The sequence below is a fragment of the Schistocerca americana genome, chromosome 1 (genome assembly GCF_021461395.2).
Source record: "Schistocerca americana isolate TAMUIC-IGC-003095 chromosome 1, iqSchAmer2.1, whole genome shotgun sequence".
Taxonomy (NCBI): domain Eukaryota; kingdom Metazoa; phylum Arthropoda; class Insecta; order Orthoptera; family Acrididae; genus Schistocerca; species Schistocerca americana.
Window position 1 is genome coordinate 44,566,621 of NC_060119.1, and position 26,021 is coordinate 44,592,641.

The following is a 26,021-nucleotide window of genomic DNA, read 5'->3' on the forward strand; positions in this document are numbered from 1 at the left end:
CCTAGGGTAGAGAGTAAGGGAGACTTGTACAGCTGTACGCTAACTATGTCTACAGATGGTGAATGTTGGAAATGGTGCTCTCTGAGGCTCCTTACAGCTCTTCTTCAACAAGGGTAGAAAGTAAAAGAGACATGGTCACATGTGCGCTAACTATATCTACAGATGGTGAATGTTGGAAATGGTGCTTTCCGGAGCTCCTTACAGTCCTTCTTCACCTAGGGTAGAAAGGAAGGGAGACATGTACAGCTGTGCGCTAGTAATGTCTACAGATGGTGAATGTTGGAAATGGTGCTTTCTGAGGCTCCTTACAGTTCTTCTTCATCAAGCGTAGAGAGTAAGGGAGGCAAGTTCAGGTGTGCGCTAACTATGTCTAAAGATGGTAAATGTAGGAAATGGTGCTTTCTGCAGCTCCCTACAGTTCTCCTTCACCGAGGGTAGAAAGTAAGGGAGACAAGTACAGCTGTGCGCTTACTATGTCTACAGATGGTGAATATTGGAAATGGTGCTTTCTGAGGCTCCTTACAGTTTTCCTTCATCAAGTGTAGAAAGTAAGGGAGACATCGTCAGATGTGTGCTATATATGTCTACTGATGGTGAATGTTGGAAATGGTGCTTTCCACAGCTCCTTACAGTCCTCCTTCACCCATGGTAGAAAGTAAGGGAGACATGTACAGCTGTGTGCTAGTAATGTCTACAGATGGTGAATGTTGGAAATAGTGCTTTCTGAGGCTCCTTACAGTCCTCCTTCACCTAGGGTAGAAAGGATGGGAGACATGTACAGCTGTGCGCTAGTAATGTCTACAGATGGTGAATGTTGAAAATGGTGCTTTCTGAGGCTCCTTACAGTTCTTCTTCATCAAGGGTAAAAAGTAAGGGAGACATGGTCAGATGTGTGCTGTTTATGTCCACAGATGGTGGATGTTGGAAATGGTGCCTTCTGAGCTCCTTACTGTTCTCCTTCACCTCGGGTAGAGAGTAAGGGAGACGTGTACAGCTGTACGCCAAATATGTCTACAGATGGTGAATGTAGGAAATGGTGGTATCTGAGGATCCTAACAGTTCTTTTTCATCACCGGTAGAAAGTAAGGAAGACATGTACAGCTGTGCGGTAACTATGTCTACAGATGGTGAATATTGGAAATGGTGCCTTCTGAGCTCCTTACTGCTCTCCTTCACCTAGGGTAGAAAGTAAGGGAGACATGGTCACATGTGCGCTAACTATGTCTCCAGATGGTGAATGTTAGAAATGGAGCTTTCTGAGGCTCCTTACAGTTCTTCTTCATCACGGGTAGAAAGTAAGGGAGACATGGTCAAATGTGCGCTAACTATGTCTACATATGGTGAATGTTGGAATTGGTGCTTTCTGAGGCTCCTTACAGTTCTTTTTCATCACGGGTAGAAAGTAAGGGAGACATGGTCAGATGTGCGCTAACTATGTCTACATATGGTGAATGTTGGAAATGGTGCTTTCCGCAGCTCCTTACAGTCCTCGTTCACCTAGGGTAGCAAGGAAGGGAGACATGTACGGCTGTGCGCTAGTAACGTCTACAGATGGTGAATATTGGAAATTGTGCCTTCTGAGCTCCTTACTGTTCTCCTTCACCTACGGTAGAGAGTAAGTGAGACATGTACAGCTGTACGCTAACTATGTCTACAGATGGTGAATGTTGCTAATTGTGGTTTCTGAGGCTCCTTACAGTTCTTCTTCATCAACTGTAGAAAGTAAGGGAGGCATGGTCAGGTGTGCGCTAACTATGTCTAGAGAAGGTGAATGTAGGCAATGGTGCGTTCTGAGGCTCCCTACAATCCTACTTCACCTAGGGTAGAAAGGAAGGGAGACATGTACAGCTGTGTGCTAGTAATGTCTACAGATGGTGAATGTTGGAAATGGTGCTTTCTGAGGCTCCTTGCAGTCCTCCTTCACCTGGGGTAACAAGGTAAGGAGAAATGTACAGCTGTGCGCTAGTAATGTCTAGAGATGGTGAATGTTGGAAATGCTGCTTTCTGAGGCTCCTTACAGTTCTTCTTCATCAAGCGTAGAAAGTAAGGGAGGCAGGGTCAGGTGTGTGCTAACTATGTCTACAGATAGTGAATGTTGGAAATTGTGCTTTCCGCAGCTCCTTACAGTCCTCCTTCACCTAGGGTTTAAAGGAAGGGAGACATGTTCAGCTGTGCACTAGTAATGTCTACAGATGGTGAATGTTGGAAATGGTGCTCTCTGAGGCTCCTTACAGTTCTTCTACATCAAGCGTAGAAAGTAAGGGAGGCAAGGTCAGGTGTGTGCTAACTATGTCTACAGAAGGTGAATGTTGGAAATGGTGCTTTCTGAGGCTCCTTACAGTCCTCCTTCACCAAGGGGAGAAAGGACGGGAGATATGTACAGCTGTGCGCTAGTAGTGTCTACAGATGGTGAATGTTGGAAATGGTGCATTCTGAGGCTCCTTACAGTTCTTCTTAAACCAAGCGTAGAAAGTAAGGGAGGCAGGGTCAGGTGTGTGCTAACTATGTCTACAGATAGTGAATGTTGGAAATGGTGCTTTCTGATGCTCCTTACAGTCCTCCTTCACCTAGGGTAGAACGGAAGGGAGACATATACAGCTGTGCGCTAGTAATGTCTACAGATGGTGAATGTTGGAAATGGTGCTTTCTGAGGCTCCTTACAGTTCTTCTTCATCAAGCATAGAAAGTAAGGGCGGCAAGGTCAAGTGTGCGCTAACTATGTCTACAGATGGTGAATGTTGGAAATGGTTCTTTCTGATTCTCCTTACAGTTCTTCTTCACCTAGGGTAGAAAGGAAGGGAGACATGTACTGCTGTGCGCTAGTAATGTCTACAGATGATGAATGTTGGAAATGTTGCTTTCTGAGGCTCCTTACAATTCTTCTTCATCAAGCATAGAAAGTAAGGGAGGGAAGGGCAGGTTTGCGCTAACTATGTCTACAGATGGTGAATGTTGGAAATGGTGCTTTCCGCAGCTCCATACAGTCCTCCTTCACCTACGGTAGAAAGGAAGCGAGACATGTACAGCTGTGCGCTAGCAATGTCTACAGATGGGGAATGTTGGAAATGGTGCTTTCTGAGGCTCCTTACAGTTTTCCTCCATCAAGCGTAGAAAGTAAGGGAGGCAGGGTCAGGTGTGCGCTAACAATGTCTACAGTTGGTGAATGTTGGAGATGGTGCTTTCCGCAGCTCCTTACAGTCCTCCTTCACCAATGGTAGAAAGGAAGGCAGATATGTACAGCTGTGTCTACAGATGGTGAATGTTTGAAATGGTGCTTTCTGAGGCTCCTTACAGTTCTTCGTCATCAAGCGTAGAAAGTAAGGGCGGCAAGGTCAAGTGTGCGCTAACTATGTCCACAGATGGTGAATGTTGGAAATGGTGCTTTCCGCAGCTCCTTACAGTCCTCCATCACCTAGGGTAGATAGGAAGGGAGATATATACAGCTGTGCGCTATTAATGTCTACAGATGGTGAATGTTGGAAATGGTGCTTTCTGAGGCTCCTTACAGTTCTTCTTTATCAAGCGTAGAAAGTAAGGGAGGGAAGGTCAGGTGTGCGCTAACTATGTCTACAGATGGTGAATGTTGGAAATGGTGCTTTCCGCAGCTCCATACAGTCCTCCTTCACCTAGGGTAGAAAGGAAGGGAGACATGTACAGCTGTGCGCTAGTAATGTCTACAGATGGTGAATGTTAGAAATGGTGCTTTCTGAGGCTCATTACAGTCCTCCTTCACCTGGGTTAACAAGGAAGGGAGACATGTACAGCTGTGCGCTAGTAATGTCTACAGATGGTGAATGTTGGAAATGGTGCTTTCTGAGGCTCCTTACAGTTCTTCTTCATCAAGGTTAGAATGTAAGAGAGACATGGTCAGATGTGTGCTATATATGACTACAGATGGTGAATGTTGGAAATGGTGCTTTCCACAGCTCCTTACAGTCCTCCTTCACCTAGGGTAGAAAGGAAGGGAGACATGTACAGCTGTGCGCTAGTAATGTCTACAGATGGTGAACGTTGGAAATAGTGCTTTCCGCAGCTCCTTACAATCCTCCATCACTTAGGGTAGAAAGGAAGGGAGACATGTATAGCTGTGCGCTAGTAATGTCTACAGATGGTGAATGTGGGATATGGTGCTTTCTGAGGCTCCTTACAGTCCTCCTTCACCTGGGGTAACAAGGAAAGGAGAAATGTACAGCTGTGCGCTAGTAATGTCTACAGATGGTGAAAGTCGGAAATGCTGCTTTCTGAGGCTCCTGACAGTTCTTCTACATCAAGCGTAGAAAGTAAGGGAGGCAGGGTCAGGTGTGCGCTAACTATGTCTACAGTTGGTGAATGTTGGAAATGGTGCTTTCCGCAGCTCCTTACCGTCCTCATTCACCTATGGTACAAAGAAAGGCAGATATGTACAGCTGTGTCTACAGATGGTGAATGTTTGAAATGGTGCTTTCCGAGGCTCCTTACAGTTCTTCGTCATCAAGCGTAGAAAGTAAGGGAGGCAAGGTCAGGAGTGCGCTAACTATGTCTACAGATAGTGAATGTTGGAAATGGTGCTTTCTGAGGCTCCTTACAGTCCTCCTTCACCAAGGGGAGAAAGGACGGGAGATATATACAGCTGTGCGCTAGTAATGTCTACAGATGGTGAATGTTGGAAATGGTGCTTTCTGAGGCTCCTTACAGTTCTTCTTCATCAAGCATAGAAAGTAAGGGCGGCAAGGTCAAGTGTGCGCTAACTATGTCTACAGATGGTGAATGTTGGAAATGGTTCTTTCCGATTCTCCTTACAGTTCTATTTCACCTAGGGTAGAAAGGAAGGGAGACATGTACAGCTGTGCGCTAGTAATGTCTACAGATGGTGAATGTTAGAAATGTTGCTTTCTGAGGCTCCTTACAATTCTTCATCAAGCATAGAAAGTGAGGGAGGGAAGGACAGGTTTGCGCTAGCTATGTCTACAGATGGTGAATGTTGGAAATGGTGCTTTCCGCAGCTCCATACAGTCCTCCTTCACCTACGGTAGAAAGGAAGGGAGACATGTACAGCTGTGCGCTAGTAATGTCTACAGATGGTGAATGTTGGAAATGGTGCTTTCTGGGGCTCCTTAGTTTTCCTCCATCAAGCGTAGAAAGTAAGGGAGACATGGTCAGATGTGCGCTATATATGTCTACAGATGGTGAATGTTGGAAATGGTGCTTTCTGAGGCTCCTTACAGTTCTTCTTCATCAAGGGTAGAAAGTAAGGGAGGCATGGCCAGGTGTGCGCTAACTATGTCTAGAGATGGTGAATGTAGGAAATGGTGCTTTCTGAGGCACCTTACAGTCCTCCTTCAACTAGAGCAGAAAGGAAGGGAGACATGTACAGCTGTGTGCTAGTAATGTCTACAGATAGTGAACGTTGGAAATGGTGCTTTCTAAAGGCTCCTTACAGTTCTTCTTCATGAAGCGTAGAAAGTAAGGTAGGCAAGGTCAGGTGTGCGCTAACTATGTCTAGAGAAGGTGAATGTAAGCAATGGTGCTTTCTGAGGCTCCCTACAGTCCTACTTCACCTAGGGTAGAAAGGAAGGGAGACATGCCAAGCTATGCGGTAGTAATGTCTACAGATGGTGAATGTTGGAAATGGTTCTTTCTGAGGCGCCTTACAGTCCTCCTTCACCTAGGGTTGAAAGGAAGGGAGACATGTACAGCTGTGCACTAGTAATGTCTACAGATGGTGAATGTAGGAAGTGGTGCTTTCTGATGCTCCTTACAGTCCTCCTTCACCTAGGGTAGAAAGGAAGGGAGACATGTACAGTTGTGTGCTAGTAATGTCTACAAATAGTGAATGTTGGAAATGGTGCTTTCTCAGGCTCCTTACAGTTCTTCTTCATCAAGCGTAGAAAGTAAGGGAACCAAGGTTAGGTCTGTGCTAACTATGTCTAGAGATGGTGAATGTTGGATATGGTGCTTTCGCAGCTCCTTACAGTCCTCCTTTACCTAGGGTAGAAAGGAAGGAAGACATGTACAGCTGTGCGCTAGTAATGTCTACACATGGGGAATGTTGGAAATGGTGCTTTCTGAGGCTCCTTACAGTTCCTCTTCATCAAGCGTAGAAAGTAAGGGAGGCATGGTAAGGTGTGCGCTAACTATGTCTAGAGATGGTGAATGTTGGAAATGGTGCTTTTTGAGGCTCCTTACAGTCCTCCTTCACCTAGGGTGAAAGGAAGGGAGAAATGTACAGCTGTGCGCTAGTAATGTCTACATATGGTGAATGTAGGACATGGTGCTTTCTGAAGCTCTTTACTGTTCTTCTTCATCAAGCGTAGAAAGTAAGGGAGGCAAGGTCAGGTGTGCGCTAACTATCTCTACAGATGGTGAATGTAGGAAATGGTTCTTTCTGAAGCTCCTTACAGTTCTTCTTCATCAGGCGTAGAAAGTAAGGGAGGCAAGGTCAGGGTTGCGCTAATAATGTCTACAGATGGTGAATGTTGGAAATGGTGCTTTCTGAGGCTCCTTACAGTTCTTCTTCATCAAGCGTAGAAAGTAAGGGAGGCATGGTAAGGTGTGCGCTAACTATGTCTAGAGATGGTGAATGTTGGAAATGGTGCTTTTTGAGGCTCCTTACAGTCCTCCTTCACCTAGGGTAGAAAGGAAGGGAGAAATGTACAGCTGTGCGCTAGTAATGTCTACATATGGTGAATGTAGGACATGGTGCTTTCTGAGGCTCTTTACTGTTCTTCTTCATCAAGCGTAGAAAGTAAGGGAGGCAAGGTCAGGTGTGCGCTAACTATCTCTATAGATGGTGAATGTAGGAAATGGTTCTTTCTGAGGCTCCTTACAGTTCTTCTTCATCAGGCATAGAAAGTAAGGGAGGCAAGGTCAGGTGTGCGCTAACTATGTCTACAGATGGTGAATGTTGGAAATGGTGGCTTCCGCAGCTCCTTACAGTCCTCCTTCACGTAGGGTAGAAAGGAAGGGAGACATGTACAGCTGTGGGCTAGTAATGGCTACAGATAGTGAATGTAGGAAATGGTGCTTTCTGAGGCTTCTTACAGTTCTCTTAATAAAGCGTAGAAAGTAATGGAGGCAAGGTGAGGTGTGCGCTAACTATGTCTAGAGAAGGTGAATATAGGAAATGGTACTTTCTGAGGCTCCTTACAATCCTCCGTCACCTAGGCTAGAAAGGAAGGGACACATGTACAGCTGTGCACTAGTAATTTCTAAAGATGGTGAATGTTGGAAATGGTGCTTTCTGAGGCTCCTTACAGTTCTTCTTCATCAAGCGTAGAAAGTAAGGGAGGCAAAGTCAGGTGTGTGCTAACTATGTCTAGAGATGGTGAATGTTGGAAATGGTGCTTCCCACAGCTCCTTACAGTCCTCCTTCACCTAGGGTAGAAAAGAAGGGAGACGTGTGCAGCTGTGCACTAGTAATGTCTACAGATGGTGAATGTTGGATTTGGTGCTTTCTGAGGTTCCTTACAGTTCTTCTTCATCAAGCGTAGAAGGTAAGGGAGGCAAGGTCAGGTGTGCGCTAACTATGCCTAGAGGTGGTGAATGTTGGAAATGGTGCTATCCACAGCTCTTTACAGTCCTCCTTCACCTAGGGTAGAAAGGATGGGAGACACGTACAGCTGTGCGCTAGTAATGTCTACAGATTGTGAATGTAGGGAATGGTGCTTTCTGAGGCTGCTTACAGTCCTCATTCACCTAGGGTAGAAAGGAAGGGAGACATGTACAGCTGTGCGTTAGTAATGTCTACAGATAGTGAATGTTGGAAGTGGTGCTTTCTGAGGCTCCTTACAGTCCTCCTTCACCTAGAGTAGAAAGGAAGGGAGACATGTACAGCTGTGCGCTAGTAATGTCTACAGATGGTGAATCTGGGAAATAGTGCTTTCTGAGGCTTCTTACAGTTCTCTTCATCAAGCGTAGAAAGGAAGAAAGGCAAGGTCAGGAGTGTGCTAACTATGTCTAGAGAAGGTGAATGTAAGAAATGGTGCTTTCTGAGGCTCCTTACAGTCCTCCTCCACCTAGGGTAGAAAGGAAGGGAGAAATTTACAGCTGTGCACTAGTAATGTCTACAGATGGTGAATGTTGGAAATGGTGCATTCTGAGGCTCCTTACAGTCCTCCTTCACCTAGAGTAGAAAGGAAGGGAGACATGTACAGCTGTGCCCTAGTAATGTCTACAGATGGTGAAAGTTGGAAATGGTGCTTTCTGAGGCTCCTTACAGTTCTTCATCATCAAGCGTAGAAAGTAACGGAGGCAAGGTCAGGTGTGCGCTATGTCTACAGATGGTGAATGTTGTAAATGGTGCTTTCTGCAGCTCCTTACAGTCCTCCTTCACCTAGGGTAAAAAAGGAAGGGAGACATGTATAGCTGTGCGCTAGTAATGTCCAAAGATGGTGGATGTTGGAAATGGTGCTTTCTGAGGCTTCTTACAGTTCTTCTTTATCAAGCGTAGAAAGTAAGGGAGGCATGGTCAGGTGTGGGCTAGTAATGCCTAAAGATGGTGAATGTTGGAAATGGTGCTTTCTGCAGCTCCTTACAGTCCTCCTTCACCTAGGGTAGAAAGGAAGGGAGACATGTACAGCTGTGCGCTAGTAATGTCTACAGATGGTGAATGTTGCAAATGGTGCTTTCTTAAGCTCCTTACAGATCTTCTTCATCAAGCGTAGAAAGTAAGGGAGGCGAGGTCAGGTGTGCGCTAACTATGTCTAGACATGGTGAATGTTGCAAATGGTGCTTTACGCAGCTCCTTACAGTCCTCCTTCACCTAGGGTAGCAAGGAAGGGAGACATGTACAGCTGTGCGCTAGTAATGTCTACAGATGGTGAATGTTGGAAATGGTGCTTTCTGAGGCTCCTTACAGTTCTTCACATCAAGCGTAGAAAATAAGGGAGGCAAGGTCAGGTGTGCGCTAATTATGTCTACAGATGGTGAATGTTGGAAATGGTGCTTTCCGCAGCTCCTTTCAGTCCTCCTTCACCTAGGGTAGGAAGGAAGGGAGACATGTACTGCTGTGCGCTAGTAATGTCTACTGATGGTGAATGTTGGAAATAGTGCTTTCTGAGGCTCCTTACAGTTCTTCTTCATCAAGCGTAGAAAGTAAGGGAGGCAAGGTCAGGTGTGCTCTAACTATGTTTAGAGAAGGTGAAATTAGGAAATGGTTCTTTCTGAGGGTCCTTACAGTGCTCCTTCACCTAGGGTAGAAAGGAAGGGAGAGATGTACAGCTGTGCGCTAGTAATGTCTACAGATGGTGAATGTTGGAAATCGTGCTCTCTAAGGCTCCTTACAGTTCTTCTTCATCAAGCGTAGAAAGTAAGGGAGGCAAGGTCAGGTGTGCGCTAACCATGTCTAGAGAAGGTGAATGTAGGAAATGGTGCCTTCTGAGGCTCCTTACAGTCCTCCTTCACCTAGGGTAGAAAGGAAGGTAGACATGTACAGCTGTGCGCTAGTATTGTCTACAGATGGTGTATATTGGAAATGGTGCATTCTGAGGCTCCTTACACTTCTTTTTCATCGAGCGTAGAAAGTAAGGGAGGCAAGGTCAGGCGTGCGCTAACTATGTCTAGAGAAGGTGAATGTAGGAAATGGTGCTTTCTTAGGCTCCTTACAGTCTTCCTTCATCTAGGGTAGAAAGGAAGGGAGACATGTACAGCTGTGCGCTAGTAATGTCTACTGATGGTGAATGTTGGAAATAGTGCTTTCTGAGGCTCCTTACAGTTCTTCTTCATCAAGGGTAGAAAGTAAGGGAGACATGTACAGATGTGCACTGACAACGTCTAAAGATGGTGGATGTTGGAAATGGTGCTTTCTGTAGTTCGTTACGTTTCTTTTTCGCATAGGATATAAAGTAAATGTGACATACTCAGCAATGAACTATCCATGTCCATAGAAATTGAATGTTGATAAGAAAGCCTTCTGCAGCTCCATACTGTTCCTCTCCATGTAGCGTAGAAAGTAAGGGAGACATGTACAGGTGTGAGCTAATTAAGTCTACAGATGGTGAATGTTGGAAAGGGTGCTTTCAGCAGCTCCTTCCTCTTCTTCTTTACCTAGGTTACAAAGTAGGGGAGATATGTACAGCTGTGCGTTATGTATGTCAACGGATATTTAATTTTAGAAATGGTGCTTTCTGCAGCTACTTACAGCTCTTCTTCACCTAGGGTACGAAGTAAGGGAGACATGTACAGCTGTGCGCTAACAAAGTCTACGGATGGTGAATGGTGGAAACGATGCTTTCTGAGGCTCCTTACCGTTCTTTTTCGCCTAGGATAGGATGTAAACGAGACATACTCAGCAGTGCACTATTTATGTCCACAGATGGTGAATGTTGGTAAGATAGCTATCTGCAGCTCCTTACAGTTCTCCTTCACATAGGGTAGAAAGTAAGGGAGACATGTACAGCTGTGCGCTACCTATGTCTAGAGATGGTGAATGTTGGAAATGTTGCTTTCTGCAACTCCTTACAATTCCCCTTCACCTATGGTAGAGAGTAAGGGAGACATGTACAACTGTGCGCTAACTATGTCTAGAGATAGTGAATGTTGGAAATGGTGCTTTTTGCAGCTCCTTACAGTTCTTCTTCACCTAGGGTAGAAAGTAATGGAGATACGTACATCTGTGCGCTAACAATGTCTACGGATTGTGAATGTTGAAAACAGTGCTTTCTGAGGTTCCTTACAGTTTTTTTTTTTTTTTTTTTTTTTTCGCCTAGGAATGAGAGTACAGGGGGCATACTCAGCAGTGCACTATTTACGTCAACAGATGGTGAATGTTGGTAGGAAAGCTTTCTGCAAGTCCTTACCATTCTTCTTCATTTAGGGTAGAGAGTAATTGAGACATGTACATCAGTGCGCTAACTATGTCTAGAGATAGTGAATGTTGAAAATGGTGCTTTCTCCAGCTCCTTACAGTTCTTCTTCACGTAGGGTAGAAAGTAATGGAGATATTTACGCCTGTGTGCTAACTATGTCTACGGACGGTGAATGTTGGAAAATGGTGCTTTCTTAGGCTCCTTACAGTTCTTATTCGCCTAGGATTGAAAGTAAATTAGACATACTCAGCAGTGCACTATTTGTGTCCACAGATGGTGAATGTTGGTAAGAATGCTATCTGCAGACCCTTACAGTTCTCCTGCATCTAAGGTGGAAAGAAAGGAAGAGATGTACAGCTGTGCACTATGTATGTCTACACATGGCGAATGTTGGAAATGGTGCTTCCTGCAGCTAATTACAGTTCTTCTTCACCTAGGGTAGAAAGTAAGGGAGACATGTACAGCTGTGCGGTATGTATACCCACAGATGGTGAATGTTGGTAAGAAAGCTTTGTGCAGTTCCTTACAGTTCTCCTGCATCTGGCGTAGAATGAAAGGTAGACATGTACAGCTGTGCGCTATGTATGTCTACAGATGGTGAATGTTGGAAATGGTGCTTTCTGAGGATCCTTACAGTTCTTCTACATCAAGGGTAGAAAGAAAGGGAGACATGTACAGGTGTGCGCTAACTATGTCTACAGATGGTGAATGTTAGAAGTGGTGCTTTCTGCAGCTCCTTACAGTTTTTCTTCATCAGGGGTAGATAGTAAGGGAAATAGAGTACTATCCTCGCCTCTCCTCGGACTACCAGGGAGGTGGTAACCCAGACATGCGATCTGTCCTTCAGCACAGCCATTTCATCAGCTTCTGCTAAGAGGAAGACCCAGAAGTCAGATGCACGGACCTTCAAGAAGGAACCGTCCCGTGCAGACTTCATACGTACTTCGACCTCCCAGCCTTCGACCGGTACTTCCACCAAACGTCCTTCCAAGAAGGCTCATAGGAAGCACAGTTGTCCTTCTTCACCACGGCGCGTTTCTTCTCCTGCGCCACCCAGCGGTTGCCGCCCCAGGCCGTCATCCGTTTCGCCTGGCCGCACCGCTGGTAGCCGAACATCTGGCCGTTCACCGGCGGAGGAAGCTCCCCCTCCCGGCCATCCTCCCAAGATGGCCGATGAACCTATAGACCCAATGGACGATGACTGTCCGCCTACTGATAGCGGCGGCGGTGCTCGCTCGATGCCAGGCCCTCAGTGGCCTTCGAGGTGACCCCTTCTTTCATTTTCCTTTCTTCTTACGATGGCACTTATTCACTGGAATATTCGCAGCATTCGCTCCAACCGAGAGGACCTGAAGTTGCTGCTCCGCTTGCACCGTCCGCTAGTCGTAGCCCTCCAGAAATTGAAGCTACGCCCATGCGATCACATTGCCTTGGCACACTACACCTCTGTGCGTTTTGACCTACCCTCTGTGGTAGGTATCCCAGCTCATGGAGGGGTTATGTTGCTGGTCCGGGATGATATTTACTATGATCCCATCACGTTGCACACTGGCCTGCAGGCAGTTGCCATCCGCATTACTCTTCCCACTTTTACATTTTCCATTTGTACCGTTTACACTCCATCGTCATCTGCCGTTACCAGGGCAGACATGATGCAACTTATTGCTCAGCTACCTGCACCATTTTTGTTAACTGGAGACTTCAATGCCCACCATCCCCTTTGGGGCTCTCCAGCATCCTGCCCGAGGGGCTCCCTGTTAGCAGACCTTTTCAACCAGCTCACTCTTGTCTGCCTCAATACTGGCGCCCCTACTTTTCTTTCGGACACATCTCACACCTATTCCCATTTAGACCTCTCTATATGTACTCCCCAACTTGCACTCCGGTTTGAGTGGTATGCACTTTCTGATACATATTCGAGCGACCACTTCCCGTGTGTTATCCATCTCCTGCAGCATACCCCCTCTCCGTGCTCCTCTAGTTGGACCATCTCCAAGGCTGACTGGGGGCTCTTCTCTTCCAGGGCGACCTTTCAGGATCAGCCCCCATGGGCTCAGCATTCGTTTTCTGGGTACAGGCTTGGCGACCCCGGGGTTCCTGAGCTGGGGACTGGTAAGCGCCGCCAGTCCCCTGTCACCGTAACCTCTAAGCATACTTCAACGACCACCGTGCGGCGCGGCGGTCGAATGTTGTGTGTCTCAGGGAATGGGGATCTTGGCTTGACCGCCCGGATCGCGAGGATGGAATAAACCTCTATAAAAAAACCCTCAATCTCAAGGTGTGCTGCCCGCTGATGAGATGCATGGCTGTTGAGGTGGAACAGTCGATAGCGGGCAACCTCTGGGGAACCTGCCGCACCTCAGTTGTATAAGGCTTACCTAGGCACGCGGGGCTCTGTCTAGGTGGACTTCTAGTTCCCTAGCTGCTCGTGGGACCGAGATGGATCCTTCGAAATTCTCTTTTCTTCCTCCCAGCTGAAAGGGTGGGCTGCTGGAAGGTTCTAACACCGAGTCTCTTAAGAGGGCCCGTGCAGTCAGTCCCCCTGACTCCGGCGCTTCTTTGAAAAGTCCTGTCTTAGGTAACAGAATGCATTCTGGTAATCCGAATGTGTTTCTCATTGTGAAACGGAAGGAGGGTAGTTTCGAGAAGGTTTCGCCCTTCTATATACAAAAGGGATTGGAGGGAATCTGTGGCTCCTTAAAATCGGTGAAGCGCTTATGTAATGGGACCTTGCTAGTGGAAACTTCCACTTCCCATCAAGCAACTAACCTCCAATCTGCTAAATGCCTTGGAGAGTATGCCATAGACACCGAACTGCACAGCACCTTGAACTATAGCAAAGGTGTTGTGACATGCCAGTATCTAGCTGATATTCCCAAGGAAGAACTGCAACGTGAGTGGGATCCGGAAGGTATCGTTGATGTCCAACACATCATGAAGAGGGTTGATGGCACTCTTGTCAAATCCGACTCCTTTATTCTGACCTTCAATAGCACAACACTTCCTGAACATGTTAAAGCTGGCTTCCTTCGCCTTAGTGTGAGGCCTTATTTCCCGGCCCCAATGCGCTGTTTCAAATGCCAGCGTTTTGGGCATACCACCTTAGGCTGTAAAGGCGATGCGACTTGTGGAAACTGTGGTCAGGCTGCTCATGAAGGAGTTGGTTGCTCGTCTCCGGCTAAATGTCTTAATTGCTCTGGGAACCACCCTGTTTGGAGTAGGGACTGCCACATATTTTTAGAGGAACGCAAGGTCCAGGAAATAAAAACAACCAAGCGTATCCCCTATGGTGAGGCCAAGAAGATTTATAAGTCGATGCAACCTCCCACATTTGCTACATCTTTTGCATCCCTGGTACAGAAGCCTACTCCAAAAGTCGATGCCTCAACGCAGACTGAGGTGGTGAGTGTTGGCACTAACACCTGTAGCTGTCAGTGCACTTGCAACGCAGCCAGTGTTCCAGAGCCAGTAGCCCCTACTCCAACGGCAGACAAAAGTACAGTGGCGGACTTGGTCCAGCCCCTCGCACCTCCAACAGCTGAGGTTGTCCCCAAGCCCAGTGCGCCTCTTACCACTCCCACATCCGCTCCCCCAAAGTCCTCCAAGCCACAGAAAGCTACTGTGCAGCAGCAACAGCGGGTCAAATCCCGTGGTAAACCATCTGACCATGCGGATGTTGTTTTACGCGAGGCTTCATCTGACTCTTCCCCAGAGTTGATGGAGTACGATGTATGTGTGGGGCAATCATCTCGTCCCACGCCTGCCCCTCCACCTGCTGTGGTCTCCCCACCCCGTCGGAGAGACAGGATGAAGGTGCTACCCCCAACATAGATGGCTCCCATACTCCAGCGGAACTTGCGAGGGTTCAGGACGCATGTGGAGGAACTTCGTCTACTTTCTCAGGGTAGACCACTGTGTCTCTGTCTCCAGGAGACGTATTTCCATCCATCATACTCCCCTGAGATAAGAGGCTATACACTCCACAAAAAGGACGACCTGCGTGGAGAGAGAGCTAGAGGAGGCGTAGGTATTTTCGTCAGGACGGACTGCCATTCCTCGCCTCTCTCACTTACGACGACTCTACAGGCCGTCGCTGTGTCCGTGCACGTGCGTCATACATTGACTGTATGTTCACTTTACTTGCCCCCACATGATGCTCTTGATGAAGCGGCCCTCACCGACCTTCTTACACAGCTCCCCCAGCCATTCATTATTTGTGGTGATTTTAATGCCCACAATGTGCTTTGGGGCTCTGCAATTACCTGTCCCAGGGGTAGAGCAATTGAGAGGCTTCTCCTGTCATCCTGCGCCTACTTGCTCAATGGAGGACAGAGTACTCATTTCTGCACGGCGACTGGGTCGTTCTCTGCCATTGATCTCTCGCTTTGCTCTCCAGCTCTTGCCGCTAATGCTCACTGGGAAGTGGTCGCTGACTTGCACGGCAGTGATCATTTCCCAATCTGGATTCACCTGCCAGATGGCGTGGGCCCCGAAAGGAGACCACCACGATGGGTAATCAGTGGAGCTGACTGGACACTTTATAGCCAGTTGGCCCAATTCGAACACTGTGCGAATGTTGAGGTGTGGGTGGATCATATTACCAAAACGGTCCACCATGCCGCTGCGGCATCCATTCCACAGTCCACAGGCCACCGGAAAAGGCCACCTGTGCCTTGGTGGAGTGACGAATGCCGCTCTGCAATCAGGACCAGGCGTGCGGCTCTGCGGCGGTTCAAGTGTCGGCCGACTGCTGAGAATCTTGCAGCCTTTCGGGTGGCGAGGGCGAGATGTCGCCGCATTATTCGTGAGAGCAAGAAGAGGTCGTGGCAAAAGTTCCTGAACACCATTAATCGTTCCACCAAAAGTTCCATTGTGTGGGAGACCATTAGGAGAATTTCTGGCAGAGGAGGGAGGTGCCCCATAGCTGCTGTAATGAATAACGGCACTCTCCACACAGATCTGCGAGACATTGCCCAGACTATGGCAGCATATTTTGCGACAGTTACTGCCACAACCAGTCAGGATCCAGGTTTCCAGCGCCATAGAGCGGTTGCTGAGAGGTGTAGTCTGAACTTCCAGCCCACCTCTCGTGAAGTTTACAACTGCCCTTTTTCTATGTGGGAGCTGGATTCTGCATTGTCTGGAGCTCGTGACACTTCCCCTGGTCACGACAGGATCCATTACAGTATGCTATGGCACCTCACAATGCGCAACAAAGAAATCCTCCTCGCTCTTTTTAATGCCATTTGGGCGTCGGGTCACTTTCCTGACGTGTGGCGTGAGGCAGTTTTAATCCCTTTTTTAAAACCTGGGAAAGACCGCTCGAGCCCAAGTAGCTACCGTAGTATTGCCCTCACTAGTTGCATAGGGAAGACATTGGAGCGGATGGTCAACCGCCGCCTTGTCTGGATGTTAGAATCCCGGCAACTACTTAGTCGCTATCACTGTGGTTTCAGGAGGTTTCGTTCCACCTTCGATAACCTTGCCCTCCTGGAGGCGGCTATCCAACAAGCTTTCCTACGCCGTCATCACCTTATAGGTGTATTTTTCGACATCGAGAAGGCCTACGATACCACTTGGCGGCGTCTCATCCTGGAGCAGCTTCACGAATGGGGTTTTCGTGGTTGTCTTCCTCTTTTTATTCAGTCTTTCCTCTCGCCACGATATTTTAGATACCGAATTGGTGACGTCCTGTCTGATCGCTTTGAGCAGGAGAACGGTGTCCCTCAGGGTAGCGTTTTAAGTGTGACTCTGTTTGCCATCGCTATTAATCGCATTACGTCCATGGTGAAAAGTCCTGTCCAGTGTTCTTTATTTGTGGATGATTTCTCTTTGTTCTGCTCTTCTTCAAGCCTTGCAACGACAACTCGTCAGTTGCAACTTACGATTAGGCGTTTGGATGACTGGGCGCTGAAGATTGGATTTAAGTTTTCCACCGAGAAGTCTGTATGTGTTCTTTTTAACCGTTCTCGTTCGATTTTCACCTTTCCTGAGTTGCGCTTGAGGGACACTATTCTTTCTTTTAAAGACACGGTGAGATTTCTGGGGCACATTTTTGACTCGAGGCTCACGTGGTTACCTCATCTTAAAGACCTGAAACGGCGGTCGCTTCAGGCTTTAAGCATTTTAAAATGTCTTAGCCACAGTACATGGGGAGCTGACAGGACTTGTCTGCTCCATTTTTACAGGACGTTTGTGCGATCTCGGCTCGATTATGGGTGCACGGTGTATGGGTCTGCGAGGCCTTCGTACTTGAAGATTTTGGACGTTGTCCACCATGAAGGGCTGTGGTTGGCCACTGGGGCATTCCGAACTAGCCCCATACCAAGCCTCTGTGTAGAGGCTGGTGAACCGCCACTTCATATGCGGCGACGGCTACTTACGGTACGCCAGGCGTATAAAACTTTGTCCACACCGTACACACCTGCATACCATACCGTTGCTCAGCCTCCTCTGGCACGGTTATTTCACAACCGGCAACGTGCGACGCAGCCCTATGGGATTCGCGCACAGGATTGCCTCGCTGCAATGTCTATGGCTGGTCTTCGTGTTTTACGTCGCGGTTGGAGCAGATCTCCACCTTGGCTCCTCCGGAGACCCAAACTTATTTTAGATTTGACTCGTTTTAAGAAGGATGGCACGCCAGATTTTACATTCCATTCACTTTTTTTTAACATTTTAGATGTGCATCACGGTTTCACTGTCGTTTACACTGATGGCTCCAAACAGGAGAATTTCCTTGGCTGTTCTGTGGTGTTCCCTGACCATGTTACCCGGATTCGCCTCCCTGCTGAATATACCGTTTTCGCAGCGGAGCTCCACGCGATCCTGACGGCACTGGAGCAGATGCATCGTGTTCGGGGCGATCGATTTCTTCTCTGCTCCGATTCTCTTAGTGCCTTACAATCGCTGCAGAACCTGTACCCGACTGAAGAGATGGTCCAGCTGATACATAGCCAACTGTACTTGCTCCAACAGCGGGGTAAAGAGGTATCCTTCTGCTGGGTGCCTGGTCATGTCGGCATCTGGGGCAATGAACAGGCTGATCGGGCTGCCAAGGAGGCCTGCAGAGAGCAGGATGTGGTCCAGTGTCCTATCCCCTTGCAGTCAGTCATCGCTGCACTCCACAGGAAGTGCATGGACTTGTGGGAGGACGAATGGCTGGCGGTGACGGCCAATAAACTGCGGTCGGTAAAGTCGACCACTCGGCCGTGGCGTTCCTCCTGTCGGTTGCTCAGGCGGGAAGAGGTGGCCCTCACACGTCTTCGGATCGGGCACTGTCCTCTGACGCATAGCTATTTATTACGGCGGGAGGATCCTCCGTTTTGTGATGCTTGTGGCGTGCACATCTCTGTCCGCCACATTTTAACAGACTGCATTTTATACCGTGATGCAAGGGCAGAAGCACAAGTTGATGGTGATCTGCCCTGTGTTTTAGCTAATGATGAGACGTGTGTGTCTAGGGTTTTTAAGTTTTGTGATGTGTCTGGACTCTGGCCTAAACTTTTAGGCTGGAGGTTTTAGTGTATTGCAGAGTGGCTGACTCCTCCCTTTTATTCCTTGCGGTCAGCCAGCCACTTCCATCTGCTACATTGTTTTAGCCCCCTCTCTCGTTTTCTTCCTGTGTTGTCCATGTTTTACTGCTGACGCCCTGCTTCATCCCACGCTTCGGTGTGGGTGAGCACATCTTTTCCGATGATTGTTTCCCGTGTTTTATGTTCCGTTTTATGTAAATATTCTGAGCTTTTTTTTTCCTTGACACCCGTCTCACTATGATGCTGAACGGGCGCTGAAGACCTTGCTGTCGTGCGCCCACAAAACCCCTCTACTACTTTCAGGATCAAACCTTCACAAGCTGCGATCGTCAGGTCGCACACCTCACGGATGTCAATCTCACTGCTGCTGAATATTCCATCCCTCACCCTACTTCTTCTCCACGTCGCATACCGGTCCCCTGGTGGACCGCAGCATGTAGAGACGCTTTACGTGCTCGTCGACGTGCTTTACGCACCTTTAAACGCCACCCTACAGTGGCGAATTGTATCAATTATAAACGATTATGTGCTCAGTGTCGTCGTATTATTAAAGAAAGCAAGAAAGCCAGCTGGGCTGCTTTCACAAGCACCTTCAACAGTTTTACTCCTTCTTCTGTTGTCTGGGGTAGCCTGCGCCGGCTATCTGGCACTAAGGTCCACTCACCAGTTTCTGGCTTGACGGTCGCGAATGACGTCCTTGTGGCCCCTGAGGATGTCTCCAATGCCTTCGGCCGCTTTTTCGCAGAGGTTTCGAGCTCCGCTCATTACCACCCTGCCTTCCTCCCCCGCAAACAGGCAGAGGAGGCTAGGCCACCTAACTTCCGCTCCTCGAATCGTGAAAGTTATAATGCCCCATTCACCATGCGGGAACTCGAAAACGCACTTGGCCGATCACGGTCCTCTGCTCCAGGGCCTGATTCTATTCATATTCAGATGCTGTAGAACCTTTCTCCTGCGGGTAAAGGTTTTCTTCTTCGTACATACAATCGCATCTGGATTGAGGGACATGTTCCCGCATGCTGGCGCGAGTCTATTGTTGTCCCGATTCCTAAGCCGGGGAAGGACAAGCACTTGCCTTCCAGTTATCGACCCATCTCGCTTACCAGCTGTGTCTGTAAAGTTATGGAGCGAATGGTTAACTCTCGATTGGTTGGCTGCTCGAGTCTCGACGCCTACTTACCAATGTACAATGTGGATTTCGTAGGCGCCGCTCTGCTGTTGACCATCTGGTTACCTTGTCGAACTTCATTATGAATAACTTCTTGCGGAAGCGCCCGACCGCGGCTGTGTTCTTCGATTTGGAGAAGGCTTACGACACCTGTTGGAGGGCGGGCATTCTCCGCACCATGCATACATGGGGCCTTCGCGGTCGCCTCCCTCTTTTTATTCGTTCCTTTTTAATGGATCGACAGTTCAGGGTACGTGTGGGTTCTGTCCTGTCCTGTCCTGTCGGACACCTTTCGCCAGGAGAATGGGGTGCCACAGGGCTCAGTTTTGAGCGTCGCTCTCTTCGCCATCGCGATCAATCCAATAATGGATTGCCTCCCAGCTGATGTATCAGGCTCCTTTTCGTGGACGATTTTACCATCTATTGCAGCGCGCAGTGTACACGTGTCCTGGAGCGCTGTCTTTAGCATTCTCTTGACCGTCTTTACTCCTGGAGTGTCGCCAGTGGCTTCCGTTTTTCTGCCGAGAAGACGGTCTGTATTAACTTCTGGCGCTACAAAGAGTTTCTCCCACCGTCCTTACGACTCGGTCCCGTTGCTCTCCCAATCGTGGAGACAACCAAATTTTTAGGCCTTACATTTGACAGGAAACTTAGCTGGTCTCCACATGTGTCATATTTGGCTGCCCGTTGTACCCGTTCTTTAAATGTCCTCCGTGTTCTCAGTGGTATGTCGTGGGGAGCGGATCGAACCATCCTACTTCGTCTATATCGGTCGATCGTCCGCTCCAAGCTGGATTATGGGAGCTTCGTATACTCCTCTGCACGGCCATCCATCTTACGCCGCCTCAACTCCATACAACATCGGGGTTTACGACTTGCGATCGGAGCGTTTTATACTAGTCCCGTCGAGAGTCTTCATGCTGACGCTGGCGAATTGCCACTCACCTACCGGCGCGATATACTGCTTTGTCGGTATGCCTGTTGGCTACTGTCAATGCCCGACCACCCGTCTTATCGTTCCTTTTTTGACGACTCTCTCGACCGTCAATACGGGTTGTATGTCTCTGCCCTGCTACCCGCTGGAGTTTGCTTTCGTCGCCTCCTTCAACACCTTAATTTTTCACTCCCTGCAACCTTTCGAGTGGGCGAGAGCCACACGCCACCTTGGCTCCAGGCTCAGGTTCGCGTTCACCTTGACCTCAGCTCGCTCCCAAAAGAGGTTACCCCCGGTTCGGTCTACCTCTCCCGTTTTGTGGAACTTCGTTCGAAGTTCATCAACATGACTTTCATTTATACAGATGGCTCTAAGACCAATGACGGGGTCGGGTGTTCCTTTACTGTCGGGGCACAAAGTTTCAAATACCGGCTCCATGGACATTGTTCGGTCTTCACAGCTGAGCTCTTTGCCCTCTACCAGGCTGTTCTTTACATCTGCTGCCACCGACATTCAGCTTATGTCATCTGCTCCGATTCCCTGAGCGCCATCCAGAGTCTCAGTGATCCGTATCCGGTTCACCCTTTCACACACCGGATCCAACGCTCTCTTCGGCAGCTGGTGGACGTCGGTTCTCCGGTTAGCTTTATGTGGGTCCCTGGCCATGTCGGTATCCCTGGGAACGAAGCTGCAGATGACGCGGCCAAGGCTGTGGTCCTCCAGCCTCGGACAGCTTCTTGTTGTGTCCCTTCATCCGATTTTAGCAGGGTTATTTGTCGGCGCATTTTATCGCTGTGGCATGCCGATTGGGCTGCACTTACAGACAACAAGCCTCAGGCCTTAAAACCTCTTCCCGTGGCTTGGACGTCATCCTCCCGCCCTTCTCGGTGGGAGGAGGTAGTTTCGGCCCAGTTAAGAATTGGACACTGCCGGTTCAGCCATCGCCATCTGCTGACGGCTGCATCGGCGCCGTTCTGCCCATGTGGACAATTGCTGACGGTCCGCCACATTTTAATGTCCTGTCCGGATTTTAACACACTGCGTCTAGATCTTAACCTGCCATGTACTTTAGATGCCATTTTAGCGGATGACCCACGAGCAGCTGCTCGTGTTCTTCGTTTTATCAATTTGACAAACCTCTCTCAGGATATTTGATGATGCTGTTTTTTAATCCTATGCCAGTCAGTCTGTCTTTTATCGTGTTTTCCATTTTAGTTGTTGTTTTAAACTTGTGCCTCGCGGTGCATTCTTAACGTAGCCAGGGCGCTAATGACCATTAAAGTTGTGCGCCCTAAAACCAGAAAAAAAAAAAAAAAAAAAAAAAAAAAGAAGCTGTGCGTTAACTATTTCTACAGGTGGTGAATGTTGGTAAGGAAACTTTCTCAGTTCCTTCGAGTACTTATTCACATTGGGTAGGAAATAGAGGGGATATATGAAGTTGTGCAGTAACTATATCTGCATATTGTGAATGTTGGTAAGGAAGCTTTCTGCAGCTCCTACCAGTACTTCTTCACTTAGAGAAGAAAATTAAGCAGATATATACAGCTCTGCACTGAGTGTACCCCCCGATTTTGAATGTTGGTAAAGAAACTTTCTGTAGCTCATTCCATTATTTCTTCACCTATGGTAGAACATAAAAGTGACATATACAGCTGTGTGGTAACTATATCTGTAGATCGTGAATGTTTTTAAGGTATCTATCTTCAGTTCCTCTTAGTACTTCATGACCTTGAGGAGACACCCCCCCCCCCCCCCCCCACGGGGTTCACAACTCTTTTGTAGATACGTGTGTACCGAGGGCAGCAGTGCTAGCTAGTGTAGTCTTCCTTTCTTTCTGGGCTCTATACCTTCTTATTCCACATCCTTCTCCATCCCCCATCTCCCCCATCCCCCCCCCCCCTCACATTGCACGCTCTCTCTCTCTCTCTCTCTCTCTCTCTCTCTCTCTCTCTCTCTCTCTCTCTCTCTCTCTCCACTTGGAGTACGTTAATTCCTACATATGGAGACAGATGCTCGAAACTGTGAAACAGTCTCTCTTTTTCGATTGCTCTACTGGCAAGTCTTTGTCCTCCTTCTGTTTTCCTCTTTTGCTCACCTCTTTTCTTTACTATTTTCTCTGCTGCAGCATTTGAGACCTCTCCTCTTTCCTTTCCTTTTCTTTGTTCCTCTTTTATCTTTTTTCCTCCCTGTGCATGTCTGAAGGCTGTCCCATGCATTCCCATGCTTTATTCTCTGCCCCAAGTAGACAACTAGCATATGTTAGTACCCCCTGGTAACTGCCATGCAATGGGAGATGTGATTACCCGAGCTGATGCCTTACGAAAGTTTCCTCCGTCTGTTACATGGAAGGTGTGACCTGAGGTGTGAACAGTCACCTAAGGCATGAGTGCACTCAGAGAGAGCCCCCACAAGGAAGGAATGTGCCATCAAAGATGCCGGTAATCATGGGGGGATACTTCTGCAATGGTTTCCTCATTATCTACTATGTCTGCTCATAAGTGAAAGTTAAATGAGTCTCGGCCACCGCTAATTCTTCCATCAGTGCCACTGTTCCTTGTTGTTTCTTGGTCAGATGAAGGTCAAGACTCCCCCCCCCCCCCCCCCCCCAGTCCACCCTTTCATTATTCAGAAAGGTCTTGATGCAATTGCAGATCCTGTTAAGTCTTGTTCCCTATTACAAAACGGCATCTTGTTAGAAACAGTCGGTGCCCTCCAGGCACAAAAATTTCTGCCTACTTCACTGCTACAAACTTTCCCTGTCCAGTTGGAAGTGCACTACGCTTTTAATTCATCATGTGCGGTCGTTTATATGCGCTCCCTCGACAGATTGTCTGATGAGGAAATTCAAAACTAACTGTCTGACCAGGGCATAACGGCTGTTCATTGAGTCATGAAAAGGGTTGACATGGTCTTTGTTCCAACCCGTACTGTCTTCTTGACATTTGACAGAGTTCAACTTCCATTGAACATACGAGAGAGCTACAAGATAATTTCTGTTCACCCTCACATCCCAAACCCTACGCGTTACTATCGGTGTCAGCGGTTTAGTCATACCAGTCAGTCATGTTCCAATCTGGCCAAATGCGTTATGTGTGGCAAGAATGCCCTTGAGGATGCTTGTCTACCTCCATCCCCTTGTTGCATCATCTGTGTGGGTGACCATGCTGCTTCCTCTTGAGATTGTCCCATTTTTAAAGACAAACGGCTCATTCAGTAAATCAGCGTGAAGGAAAAGGTGTCGACATTTGCTGTTCAAAAGTTATTTGCCAGTCGAAATCCACTGTGCCTCACACAGGTAAATACAGCATTGGCCTTGCCTCTCCTCGGCCTACAAAGGAGGCAGCCATGCAGACTTGTGATCTCAGGTTTAATGCCACAGTTATCAGATCAGCCAGCGCAGAGGTCGTACGTTGAACCTCCCCACTCTCAGCTGCTCACTCTGTGGTGCAGTCTTCATCGGGTTCTGCTAAATCCCAAGCCCCAAAATCAGATTCCTGGACTTTCAAAAAAGAGCCTACTTGTGAAGATTTTTTACGTACGCCGACTTCACAACCACCGATTCCTCCTTAATCTCAACGTCCTGTTTTCAAGAAGACTAATAAGAAACCGAGTTCCTCTCCTTCTCTGCCATGGCATGTCTCATCTACAGCACGATCTGGTGGTAACCGCCCTCAGCTGTCTTCTGTGTTGCTGAGGCACACTGCAGGTGGCCGATCAACAGGCCGATCACTGGTCGTAGGAGCTGCTACCACAACATATGGATCAGGATCTTCTGCGTTCAGCAGAATGCCATTCCACGCTGTCAACCACGGGCTCTGAACAGTCGTTGAGTTGAGGGCAACCTTGGTCACATTCTTGCCTTTTCTCTCCACTCTATGTCCATTATCCATTGGAATATCAGCGGCATTTGAGCCAATTGGTATCAATTGCCTATCCTCTTATGATCCTACTGGCTGGTCATCTTCTGTCTTCAGGAACAAAGCTGTGTCCCCACAATCGCTTTGTTTTCCCCCATTTTCAGTCAGTGCAATTTGATCTCCCCTCTGTTGAAGACATTCCAGCACATGGGGGACTCACAATTCTTCTCCATGATACTCTCCATTATCACCCAATCCCCTTAAAAAGTTCCTTCCAAGCTGTCATTGCCACTGTCCGTCTTTCCCTTTCTGGATACACCTTCTCTCTTCGTACTGTATACATTTCATCGTCCATACCAATGGCAAGAGCTGATTTCCTTCATCTTCTTGGTCAGCTTCCACACCCCCCCCCCCCCCCCCCCCCACCACCCTATTTGCTGGTTGGGGACTTCAGTGCCCACCATCCACTTTGGGGATCTCTGTGACCTTGTCCACATGGCTCACTATTGATAGGCGTCTTCCATCAAGCAGATCTTGTTTGCCTCAACACTGGGGACCCTACATTTTTGTCTGCCTCTACAACAAATTTCTCTGATTTGGACCTTCTGGTCGGTTTTGTTCTGCTAGCTCGGTGCTTCGAATGATTTGCTCTTGCTGTTACACACTTGAGTGACCACTTTCCATGTGTCCTTATATTGCAGCCACAACTGCCATATATGCACGTGAGATGCTGGAAGTTTGCCCAAACCAATTGGACACATTTTTTGTCTCTAGCAGCATTCGATGACCGTCACTTTCCTAGCATCGATGATGAGGTCACTCATATTACAGAAGTTATTCTTACAGCTGTGGATCATTCAATACCTTGCACCTGCGATTTGCCCTGGCAGCCCCCAGTTCCTTGGTGGAATGAGGCATGCCTTGCACAAAGCGTAAGTGGCGATGTGCTCTTCGGGTTTTCCGACACCATCCTACTTGGGCAACTGTATCCGCTATAAGCATTTCCGTGCACGATGCCGTCACGTCATTCGCGATAGCAAGAAGGCAAGCTGGGACTTCACTAGCTCATTTAACACCTTCACTCGCTTCTCGGAAGTTTGGAGTCAGATTCGAGGGTTATCTGGCGCACCTAGTTTCTCCCCGGTCTCTGGGCTCACTGTCGCACATGGTACATTAGTGGACCCCATTGCAATTTCTAACTCATTGGATCAACACTTTGCTGAGATTTCGCGCTCTTCATATTACCCGCCTGCTTTTCTCCTGAAGAAATGTGCAGTGTAAGTGCGACCTCTTGCTTTCTCCTCTCAAAATAGCAAAAGCTGTAATACTGTTTTCTCCATGTGGGAACTACAACAAGCACTCTCTTCTTCTCTCTTCTTCTCTCTCTTCTCCCCCAGGACCCGATGGCATCCATGTCCTAATGTTGCTGCATTTATCATACCCTAGTCTGCGTTACCACCTTCGCCTTTATAATCGAATTTGGACCGACAGTACTTTTCCCAGAAGATGGCAGGAAGGTATCATAGTTTCTGTTCTGAAACCTAGGAAGGACAAACATCTCTCCCCTAGCTATCACCCCATTTCTCTCATGAGTAGTGTACGTAAGGTTTTGGAGCATATGGTGAATTGCTGTTTAGCCTGTTGGCTGGAGTCCTGAAATATTTTAACACCTGCCCAATGCTGTTTCCAAAAGCATCGTTCTGCAGTTGACCATGTTGTTGCTCTCTCCACTTACATCATGAA